We start from the raw sequence: 12,807 nt of genomic DNA on the forward strand, positions 1-12,807 counted from the left end.
AAAACATCTTCCCAGGAACTCTCAAATTAGCAACTGCCTCAGAGTAAATGAATTCTAATTTCACCAACAAAGGTGAACATTTCAGTCTTTTCTACCTTGAGTTGCTTCCCTCCCCACCATCCTTCTCTTTTTCCAAAAATATTTATGTCTTTGATCATTTCCTCAGTTTAGCAACGGTAGATCTGTAAACATTCCCATTTCAAAGAAAACCAGCCAGTTTGGCTCATAAGAAGCACATCTAATTTATATTGTGAGTGTTTATATAGCTTTTTCCTCCCCTTTTTCTCCCAGCCACCCTTTATGCTGTTTCTTTCTATCCTCACCTCTTTCTTCTCCTCAGCTTTGAAAAAAGACTTCAGTGCCTGGAGCAACATTCACAGAGAGCAAGCGTTTGTAGCAATGCCTATCCAGATTTCTCAGCAGTGGACTGCAGCTTCAATGATCCTCACTCATTTATCCCATCCTTCAGGAATTACTGTACCCCAGGGTTCTATCTAATAATGTGCCTTCCACTTCCACTAACCCTAATCCTAACTTCATGAATTTGTGTGTCTTCTGTGTTATATATATTTTGCATGGACAAGCAGGTAATCTCTCTCCATGCTTAGGAAGAAGTTATTCTTTGTGCAAGCTATTGAAAGTATCCATACACACACACATACACACATAATCTACATCACTGATGTTATGGTAAGGAATAAAAGACCTCTGAGGGACAAAGTTAATGATTTAGAATGGCAACTACATAATATTACAAGAGAAGTATGAAAATATGTTAGCTTAAGAGAGGCATAGTCAGCCCCTGAGCCCGCAAGCCCCATCATTTAAATAAAAGTTCTATTTGCTTCAGACTTGTAGACTGCAAAGTGAATGGCACCCAAATGAGAAGTCTACCCAACCTTTGTGTCCTCTATTTCAATCTGGTCTTCCAAAATGTGTTATTTTTACCTTTTATATTTTATTGGTTTTATTGTAATTTATTTGGTAATCATGAGTCACCTAAAAGTGTTGGGAGTTGGGCAGCAAATAAGTTTAACAAATTATTAATATTGTTGTTAGTATCATTATATACCCAACAATGTGAAATCACACTACCAGTTCTTTAGCTGGTGTTGGCCTTCATATGCATTGAGTGCTGTTCAAGAAACCTAGGGTGTCATAATTTATCATCATAGAATATGCGAGGATCCAAGCAATGTGATATTTTGTAATTGACAGGTGGAAATATTCTCAATATGCAAGATTCTTTGATATGGCACCTAATGTGCTGAAAACCATGGAACCATCATAGCCAGTTTTTTCCATAATCTTTCGACTTTGCTTTTCAGATCTTGATACTTTATGAATTTCTCCAATTCTTTTTCTTCTATTATACCGATAATATCTTCTGGTATTGCCACATCCACAGTCTTCTTTTCAACCAGTTAAAGCCAAGACTTCACAGTTTGCATTAGTAAATCGCACAATATTTTGACCTACTCATTTTTATTACTTTTTCAACTTTGTTTTCCCACCATTTTTTCATTACTGGCACATGATAATTTTTACAAAAATTTCATGAATCGTTTTAGTAACTTTGTTAGGTTGTTGTTTATAATTCATTTGTGTGGTTGTTTTACACAAGCTAAGTTTTCTATATTTCTTCTAGCTCTCTTAGTTTCATTGCAAATTCATAAGACAGGTATGTGCTGACAAATTAGGAACTTATATTCCGCAAGTACCATAACCACATCCAGATATGCCCTCTATAAAGAATAGCAGCATAATACTGAAACACTGCTCTCCTTTGGATGAAAGTAGTAAGATTCTGTAGACACTGCCACCAAAGCCTCAAATTTGTTTTTACCTGCAGGGCTGGAATCAAACTACAAGAAGAGGTCTCTGCCCTATTTGGGAAGTTATAAAGTAAGCCAAACATTGATTGAGCCGGCTGGTTGCATGAGAGGAGTAATGTTCTCTCCTGCAGAACAAAGCGGAAGAGAAGGACAAAACTGGAAAGCTGCCATGGGGCATAAATAGCTGTGAAAATTAATACATAACTTTGATTTCCTGGTCTGGACTATCTCAAAGCGCTTATATGTGGACATAACACTAATTGGTGATAGCAAATTCAGGGCAAATAGAAGCAGTTTAGCACAATAGTTAAGTATCAGAGTAGAAGCTGAGAGACCATGAGTTCTAGTCCTACCTTAGATACGAAGCCAGTTGCAGAACCTCGGGCCAGCCACTCCCCCTCAGCACTAGGAAGCAGGCAAGGACAAATTACTTCTGGAAAACATTGCCAAGAAAACTGCAGGGACTTGTCCCGAAAGTCACCAGCTTTCAAAAAAAACTGACTCCAGGCACACACAAAATATCACACACACACTCATCAGGGCTGCCAAAAATTGTCTAGGCATCAATGAGCATAACAGTAATTTATCATTACCATTCTCTTGCCACCCAATGTAGACTATAGATCTGCATTCTTATCTTATTAATTCCAGGTTGCCAAAAACAATAATAATAATAAGCAAACATTTTTGAAGCATCAGAATTAGTTCTGCTATGAGGTAGATAAAAGAAATGCAAATGTATTTTAAAATATAGATTTTGAATTTGAATGATTTATGAGACAAGGGAGGGAATACCACGGTCCCTTTTAGCACTGTTTACATTGTCATTTCTTATGTTATGTAGGGTGTGTCAGTATTGTAAAATAACATTAAATTTTGGTTTGGGATTATCAGCAATTACTGCAAAGGTAAAAGCCTATCCTGCAAATTTAACAATGATGTTTGTGTGTGTGAGCTAATTGCATTGGAATACCTTAATAAGAATACACATTTCAGGTTTTCTATTTCCCTGGAAAAGGTCATCCTCGATTCTGGTTACGTAGCGAAAGAGAGAAAATCATATTAGCACAGTAACCTAGTGAGTGATTGCATAAGCCTCCAATGATTTGCATTATCTGACTGTAACAGAGTTGTTCTCCTTTTTGCTAAATGAGTAGGAGAGACCTCCATGACAGTCAGGGGAAGTTCAAAGCCTTTGAATTTTAATACAATGCGCTCATTATCTGCAACTAGGTTAACGACTGTACAGTGCTGATGGGATGCTGGCGTGCTTTCTATAAAATACTGAACACTCAGTGAAAGTTTCTCTTATTTTTGGCAAAAGTCAATAGGGTTTCTGCTTCTTCAAAGATACATCAACCCCCTGATGTGCCACAGAAAGAGGGAGCTCACTTTATTCTCTCTCTTGAAATGATTCCTAACTAGAATCTAAAATTGTAACTTATTTTCTTCCGGAATGATGCTGTCAGCCTGTATTAGAAACTTTTGCTCTTCTAAAGAGATGGACTGCTTGATTAAACTTATGCTTTATTCGTGAAGTCATTTTTTTAAAAAAAAATACCAACCATATCCAACCATAGTTTTACTGGATAAAATTATATAATTTGATATAGATTGACTTGAAAATGAGTCCCATTGGACTCAGTGGGAACTTATTATTATTATTATTATTATTATTATTATTATTATTATTATTATTATTAATTTGTCTTGTATGCCGCCCACTCCCGGAGGACTCCGGGCGGCTTACAAAAGACAAGGGAAAGGGGGGAACAAGACAAAGACAACATATTAAAAACAAAACCAACATTCACAATTTCTATGGAGGTAGATGCTTCTCAGCTCCCCCCAGCCTGCTGGAACAGCCAGGACTTGGTGGCTTTGCAGAAGGCCGGGAGGGTAGTAAGGATCCGGATCTCAACAGGGAGCTCGTTTCTGAATAAGCTTGCATATATTGTGCTGTTAAAGAATCAATATTTTTATTATTTGATTTTTTGATTCATAGATTGTGTTGTTGGACTGTGCACTGTCTACATAATTTTGGTAGAAAAATATTGCTAACAGTAGTAGTAGTACTATTATAGTACTATACTAGTTATAGTACTACTATATGAACTACCTCTATAGTAGTAGTTCAAAAAAAAGCCTGATTCAATAGCTTCCTAATTTAATTTAGTATTTAATCCAAAGCATGATTTAGAAATCCAGTGTCTTATCTGCCAGTGGATATCACTGGAGATTAATGACTGATTACCGTTATTTTTCTTCTTCATTCTCTAATGTTTTAACATCATTAATAAATTTTCCAGACTAGTCATTTTTTCTGTTGGGATACATTTCATAGGTATATGTTAATAGATGTTAACATGCTGGTGTGTTATTTTTGCTTTATTATTTATGAGAAGGAAAATGCCTTTAACTTTTTATTCAAAACTGGGATGAAACAGGTAGGCCCATTTGCCTCTCTTGCAGTGGGAAAGCCTGCCAAATTTCAAACAACAATCTACAACAAAATTTGCACAAGGAATAACTTCATTGATTTAGAAGTAAAGGATAAAGCATTATTTCATCTTACTTATTTTTGATAGGCAAAAGCTATGAAAAATATCAGATACTGGGAAAATTGCATAAAGACTCAGGGATGTTTTTACTTGGTACCACAAACATGGATTATTAAAGTAGGAGTTAAAAGATTTATGAGGAAATCACATTATATACATAATGGACTTGTAGATAATTAAGACTGATCGTGCAAGAAACGATCACTTCTAGAAAAAGGATCAGATCAGGAGTGAATTATAAAATGTATGGTGGGTGAAGGTTCTTTCTTGAAGCTTGTGGGTTGGTTTCCAAACATTTAGTTCAGTGGTGGGATTCAGCCAGTTCACACCTGTTTGGGACAACCTATTGTTAACTTTCTAAGCATTTCGGAGAACCGGTTGTTGGAAGAAATCTCTTTTTTTCCCACTTTACAGGGCTAATCCTGTAAGGAAGGCAGGAAGGAAACATTCTGGTGTTGTTTCTAGCCTAATCTTTATTGCCCTGCTTTCAAAAACTGCCTCTCCAGTTAACCCTTATTACATTGTAACAACTAAGGTGAAGCGCCCTTCGATGTGAGTGATGTTGAGTTGGCCATGCCGCTCCAGTCACATGACCACTGAGCCAGGCTTACCCAGCTGGTCATTAGGACAGACAACCGGTTGTTAAATTATTTGAATCCCACCACTGATTTAGTTACCAGGCTAGGTAACATCTTAAAGTGGTGTTTAGGAGATGTCTGTGTCAGTGTCCAATAAGGGCTTATAAACAGGCTTATACTGACATCCCCTAAATTCTGAAGATGTTACCAAGCCTGGTAACAAAATGTTCAGAAACCAACCCACAATCTCAAAGAAAGAACCTCCACCCTCATTTTACACCCAAGCTACAGGTATCTGCCACCATCGCAAAATGTATGGTTTTAGGAAAGAAAAATAGAAATGTGGAATAAATACTGAACTATTCCCTGACACGCGCACTTTCTCATTTAGTTTAGTCAGACCTCCTAAAGAGCTGAGAGATTTGAGCAAAGCATTATCTGAGACTATTCATCATTCCTTTCTCAAAATCACTGTGATTTGAGAGCACCGATAAACTGTTCCCTTATTAGAATGTACACTTGCTAGTCACTCAGGTCGTTGCTTTCTTTCTCCATATACGGAAAAAGCAAAGGAAGATTTGCAGGCACAGAATCTACTATTCTACAACCTTCCTTAGCGTTCATAAAACTCAGTGGTGGGTTTCAAAAATTTTTAGAACCTCTTCTGTAGGTGTGGCCTGCTTTGTGGAAGTGGCTTGCTGGCCATGTGACCAGGTGGGAATGGCTTGCCGGCCATGTGACCAGGTGGGAGTGGTTTTCCAGCCATGTGATTGGGTGGGCATGGCCAACTTGTAAAATGTAGTGAAACTCACTTAACAACGCTCTTGCTTAGCAACCAAAATGTTGGCTCAGGAACTCTGGCATTGAAGTGTGCAAGTCTTAGAGCTGTCAAGTTACAAGACCCTTGCATCCCTAACCCTTTAGAAAAAAAAAACCCAGGGATGTTCAAATGTAACAGCTTTAAGACTTGTAGACTTCAACTCCCAGAATTCTTCCTCTCGCTCTTCATCTTAATGATGTGCGGATGGGCGGGGGGAGGGAGCTGGAACCAGTTCTAAATGGCACTGTAGATTTGTGGAACCTCTTCTATAGAAGAGGTTAGAACTGGCGGGAACCCACCCCTGATAAAACTTCAGGAAACTCAAGAGTTAGTTCTGATCATTTTAAAGGGGATTTGCTTTACAAACAGAGAGTGGGTAGCCTTCTTAAGTATCCAATTCAATTTAATTCAGAATGTGCTTGAATCTGACATTCACGTCTACAAAGAACCCATGCCCCTTTCATGGACTTATGATAGAGCTTTAACTAAATTGGCTAATTGATGGGTGTGGTATATGTTAAGATAATATGGGCAATTGAATTGTATAGCAATAGCAGTTAGACTTATATACCGCTTCATAGGGCTTTCAGCCCTCTCTAAGCGGTTTACAGAGTCACCATATCGCCCCCACAATCTGCGTCCTCATTTTACCTATCTCGGAAGGATGGAAGGCTGAGTCAACCCTGAGCCGGTGAGATTTGAACCGCTGAACTGCTGAACTAGCAGTCAGTTGAAGTGGCCTGCAGTACTGCACTCTACCCACTGCGCCACCTCGGCTCTTGTATCTTTGAAGCTTGGCACTCACTTTATCTTGCAATTTTTTTTATTTTGTCATCATTCTCAAGGTTCCTCCTTCAATTGTCTCAAATAAGGACCAGTATAAAGAAAATCAGTAACTATGTATCCCAAAGCCCTTTCCTTGGGTTGTTGTTTATTACATTATTATTATCAATGAACTCCCTTGCAAAATCATTTCTTTGGGTGATGTATTTTATTATGCGAACTTTAGATCATATAATTAGGTGAAAATGTTTGAGCACATTATAAGAAATGTTATAATTTTAAAAGAATTTTTATAAAATGATGTACCAAATGGTATATGTCACTAGAGAAATTAGAGTAGAGTAGAGTAGAGCAGAGCAGAACAGAGCAGAGCAGAGCAGAACTGGGCAGAGCTCAGAGCTTCATCAAGAATCATAAGGTACAACACGATAGTCATAGGGTACAAATAAGCAATCAAATGATATTAGGAAAGAGAAATGATTTAGAATGCATAAAGGCACTTCAAAATACATGTTGGAAATGTGAACAAGAAGGGACATTGTATCTTGTTTGTGGATGTGTAAAAAAGTTAGAGATTTCTGGATTCATATACACTGATTCAAAGGATTTTAAAGATTAATATACAATTCAGACCAAGGGTGTTTCTTTTGAGATTGATGAACAAACAGTTAGGAAAAAGTTTTTGTACATAATAACTGCAGTGAGATTAGTGTATGCACAGAGATAGAAAGAGTCAACATTGTGGAGGAATGGTTGGAGAAGATGATTGGATTTACTGAGATGGCTAAACTGACTTCTTTGATCAGAGAAAAGACAAGATCTGGGTTTACTGCTGGCTGGAAACCCCTTTTGGACTTTTTATGTAAAACAGAAAAAAATGAACTTGCAATTTATGACTTTCATGATTAGACAGGATAGATTAAAGAAAGAGGAGAAAGCTAGTTCTAACCATAATGCAAGAGGAAAATTTATAATTGTACTTAAAAGTGCTCTAAAGAAGATTGGATGCCACTTCTTTCTGTCTCTTTTCTTTCGTGTCTGTTCTTCTTTTCCTTTCAAATTTGATGCAAGGTGGAAAAAATGTATGTTTGAATAGAATACAAGTTTTAGAGACCAAAACTAAAGAATATGTACAGCAATGGCAAAACCAACAATATATATTCATATTAAAACCCTAATTAATTCTAAAGTCAAACAGCAATGAGCCCTTATATATAACATATTACACTGCAAAGCAAGTTCAAGTATTTGAAATATACTGTTTAAGAGAAATGTTAAGAGACCAATAAACAACAATAGATGAAATTACTTAAATAAATACAATAACTTCATATTTAATGTTGAAAGTACAGTAAAATATTTAGGGTAATAGTTGGGGAAATAAATAGAAGGGTGCAATGCTACCAAACTTTTTTTCTTTAGTGTATTTACATTTATCTTTGCTTTTTGTAACTTTATTCTTGTCTGATTTCTGTAAAAGCTTACACAATTAAAAGTATGCATTAGCACTAATTTTGAACACATGAAATCTGCCTTTATTTAAAATTTAGCAACAGAATATAGAAAGAATAACAGAATAGAATAACAGAATAACAGAGTTGGAAGGGACCTTGGAAGTTTTCTAATCCAGCTCCCTGCTCAGGTAGGAAATCCTCTACCATTTCAGACAAATAGTTGTTCAATCTCTTCTTAAAAACTTCCAGTGTTGGAGCATCCACAACTTCTGGAGGCAAATTGTTCTACTGATTAATAATTCTGTCAGAAAAGGTATCCTTTGTTCTGGGTTACTAAGAGGCCACAGACATTCAGAATTGTCTGGAAAACAAATCCACTAGATGCTGGGATGTTTTCATAGGTACCTAAACCAAACAATGGCTTAAACTTATCCATCCATACCCTTTTCCTTCATTGTGGAGGAAGAATATTGTACTTAGTCCAGACCACAGTGTATGACGGAATTTAATCTTTTTCTCCAAAGTTGTTATAGCAGGAGATAGAAAGACAGACAGATTAATAGTTAGATCTCTCTCTCTGACTGTGCAGTATAAATTTTGAAAAACTGGGGACAGGGTTAAGTTTCTACTTTCAGATGATCTGATCTAAACTAGACTACCCTGTATTTTCCTTCAAGCAAGAAAAACAACCAGAAACCGAGTTAGTCAATATGTATTAAATATACTGTTTAGACATTGGATCTTTTTGCAGAGAAAAAAACAAGAGTTGGTCCCAATTTGTGATAAGAGAAAATCCAGCTGCTTCACAACTATATCTATTCTTAGGAAAACATACAACTTGCTTGAAAGGTGGAAAGCAAAAATAGAGACAGGCTAGATAGTTGAATACAGCTGAACATAATATTAAATGATATCATGTAAAAAAGTAAGCAGAATTCACTGAAGGTAGCTAAAATTCCATCTTTAGGTGGCATTAAAGCTGCTTCCTCCACTGTGCAAGCTCATCGTGAACAGCTAAATTCAGCATTCTTGAGTTCAAATACAAAAATAGCAAAGATGCAGCAAACTAATAAAAATGTTTGCATTTTTTTCTTAATTCTTTTGGTTGAAGGAATTGCTGGGGAAGAGGGTGATGTTAAAGTAATCTTTCTGATAATAGCCAGAAGAAAGGAGAAGACACTATGCATTCCTATCAATTCACCACAACTATTTGCCATCAACTAGACAGAACAGATTACTGAGGATGGCTGGGGAACTGATAGGGTTGAAGCCTTCCTTCTCTCCATAGCCATTTGTTTTTATTTATTTTTATTTATTATTAAATTTGTTTGGCACCCATCTCCGAGCAAATAGCCATTTCTTAGTAGATATTAATGGTTGGGGGGAAAACAATATATTTTCTTGCTGATGGCACATTAACAAAGCAGCACAAGAGAGTGGACAGGTCATAGGAAAAGTAACTCAGGCTGCATGTTGCTTCTCTTCAAGATTTCTTCTGGCTCCAAAAGTTGCAAGACAAGTAGTTGTAAAGTAATATGAACAGAAGTTGCCTCTGCTGCTATCTCATTCTCCAACATACCTGGGACTCAGGATAACTTTCATCCTTCTCTAACAATTTCATGAGTGCTTGAGGTTTGCCAGCCTTCTTTGCAGATCTGTGGTGGTTACCAGCTTCAAGTCCTTTGAACTGGACGCCTGCATCAATTTTGTAAAGGATGTTCTTCCAGTTATCTGCCAACAATGGAATTGTCACTGCTTTACAAGCTGCAACAGAATTGTGGATTGTTGACTTTAAAATCTAGTTTTTGAGGTTTGAGGACTATGCTGTCATATTATATTATTATCTGATCCCTGCTCCAGCACAACCATCATCTCTTCCAAAAATCTATTCCTGAAAAGTTTTTTACATGCACGAGTGATCCTCCATTCCGTGAGCTAAATGACTGATATTATGTTTTGGTGGCAAAGGCATACACTTAATTTAATTTAGTTTACTTTTTCAATTTTCAGAATACTCTGGGCAAGCTTACAATTGAAAGAGAATTTAAAAGAAAACATATATCAAAGAAAATGAAATATAAGTGACTGAAGATCAACACAGTAACACCAAAAAAAAACCTCAAAAGGATACAAAAAACCCAAAAGGGGATTGACCACCATCATCATACAAAACCTGGGAGAAGAAACAATTTCTTAACAATTAGCAAAAATCTGTGTGTGAGAGAGAGAGAGGCAGGCTGAGAGACTGAGAAACCAAGAGATGGAGACACTGAGATACCAAGACAGAAACAGAGACAGAGATTTTGCTGCAGCAGGAACAATCACCAATAAGGAATATTCCTTTAGTTCTGCAACATGACATACTCAATCAATGGGACCCAGAGCATGCCCACTCTAGCTAATTTCAGGGTATAGATGGAAACTATTGTATAGTGGGCTGCAGTAGGCAAGAACAGACCAGCATAGATACAAGCATTTATTGACGCAAAAATGGAACTTAGGAACAGCAGGCAATTGCCTGTAATTTATACTCTGGGCCCACACACTCTGGGCCCACAGGGCCTTAACCAATCATAATACTAGAAAGAGCCTGCTCAAATATGAATGTTCTAAGTTTCCCTCCAAAACAGTTGAAGTTAACAGTTAGGATCATCTAAAGGTTAGTTTTGCTTTAGCAGGGCTTAACCCAACTATATACATTCAATACATAACAGAAACAAGGTAAGTGGTCCCTCAAGTAGCCAGACCCTATGTCATGAAGGACTTACATATTTTTTCATCTTTCATACTCTGTTTTTCCTGATAGATGAGTAGATGAACAGGAGCATCTTCAAAGGAAGGGGATTGTTCCAGTGGTGGGATTCGGTTCTGTGGGCATGGCATGGCTTGGTGGGCATGGCTTGGTGGGCGTGGCAGGGGAAGGATATTGTAAAATCTCCATTCCTTTCCCACTCCAGGGGAAGGTTACTGCAAAATCCCCATTTCTCGGGATCAGCTGAGACTCTGAAGACAGAGAATAGATGGGGGTGGGGCCAGTCAGAGATGATATTTACTGGTTCTCTGAACAATTCTCCAGAACTGGCCAGAACCTGCTGAATACCACCTCTGGATTATTCCCTTGTTCAAGTAAATCCTTTCCTTCAGCATCTTCTAATACTTTTTGACACAAAATAGCTAAATTAGTTCTTCTAATACAACAATGCTGGCAATTGGTGTCTGATGTCTTTCAGCATTCTTGATTGCCATGACTTGCAGATTATGGTTGGCTTTCAAATCTGAGAAATCCATCAATATTTGCAAAAGGTAACACCATGATCTCTTCCTTGCTATTGATAATTCATCCTGTTTTTGATTCTTTGTGTTGAAATGGTGAATAGTGTCAGGAACAACATCGGGTGGGGGGAGGGAACCAATTTCACCTCCATTATTAATTTGGGACAGTGTGGGTGTGGGGCATGGATCACCAGTACTTGAACAGAAGAAAGAAAGGTCTTATCAGACTCTTAAATATTGTATAGGTGGGCTCTGAAAAAATGTGTCTATTGTATCCAAAGTCTATTAAACCAAGGTCTATTAGGTCAACTGTTAACTGCACTCATCACATAATAGATTGCATGGCTAGATCTTACAGTATCATCCAAGGTAAATAAAATTTAAGCTGTTCACTTTATTGACAATCATTCTATTCAAATATCAGGGACAGATAATGGAAGCAAAAATATGAGATTCAAAACATACATACAAAACATTTTAGCTTTATCCCAGTTTTGATACATAGGCCAAATTTTTTCCCTCTGGGCATTCACCAATGTGGTTCTCTTTTGATCTGTTGGACAATAACCAGCAATACCAAGTTGGAAAGTGTTGCTGAAGACTATTTAATTATTTGTTTTTCTATCCAATTTCTACATCGTCCATCTTAACTGAGTGACTTTGGGTGGTTTACAATAAAAGTATGGTTTTTACAATAAAAACCATAATTTAAAAAAAGGTAGAAAAGAGAACTAAGAACAAAATTAAAGATTAAGATGATAAAAAGTTAAAGAGGCACCCTTAAGCCACTAACCATCCCCCGGGTTTAATATCACTGTCAGACCCCCATGTCAATTAACAGAGCTGGGTCTTGACATTCTTCCAGCATTTAGTTTGAATATTGCAAATCCATTTTTAAATAAGCATATGGACGTAAGCAACTTTGATATTGGCTAGATACTCTTTGTTGTTATTTTAATTGAAAAATAAAACCAAAGTTCTAATCATAAGTATCATCTCCACTTCACTCTAATCATTAAGTTTCATCACTAGTTGAATTCATATCTACAAAGGGGATGTGCAGATAGTTTCCATGGTTCCTAGGGTATTTGTTAATCAAATGTGACAAGAATGAATATATTACCCATAGTAGAAAAGATGGAACTGCAATCTTCCTGTTCTTTAAAAAAAAAAGCATATTGTCAAATCCAGATCCTGATTTGCCGAGAAGATATCTGGCATATTGTTTTGTGTGCTGGCTAATGAAAGGCAGCCTGGAATTTATTGGAGTTGCAGTATCAACACAACTGGAAAGAATGTATGCAACAGAATGACAGGAGTTTAGCTGTTTGTTTAGTTGTTTCTGTCCCTTTTATGAAAGGTAATGATAATACAAATATTCAGAGAGGTGTTTTTTTACCATAAGACAGTTACAAGATAAGTGTTGAAAATAATAGGAAATCGTATAATTATTTTTCAAAACATTCTAACTGTAAGATTCAGTCAATAAGAAGATTTTTATCA

The sequence above is a fragment of the Thamnophis elegans genome, chromosome 4 (genome assembly GCF_009769535.1).
Source record: "Thamnophis elegans isolate rThaEle1 chromosome 4, rThaEle1.pri, whole genome shotgun sequence".
Classification (NCBI taxonomy): domain Eukaryota; kingdom Metazoa; phylum Chordata; class Lepidosauria; order Squamata; family Colubridae; genus Thamnophis; species Thamnophis elegans.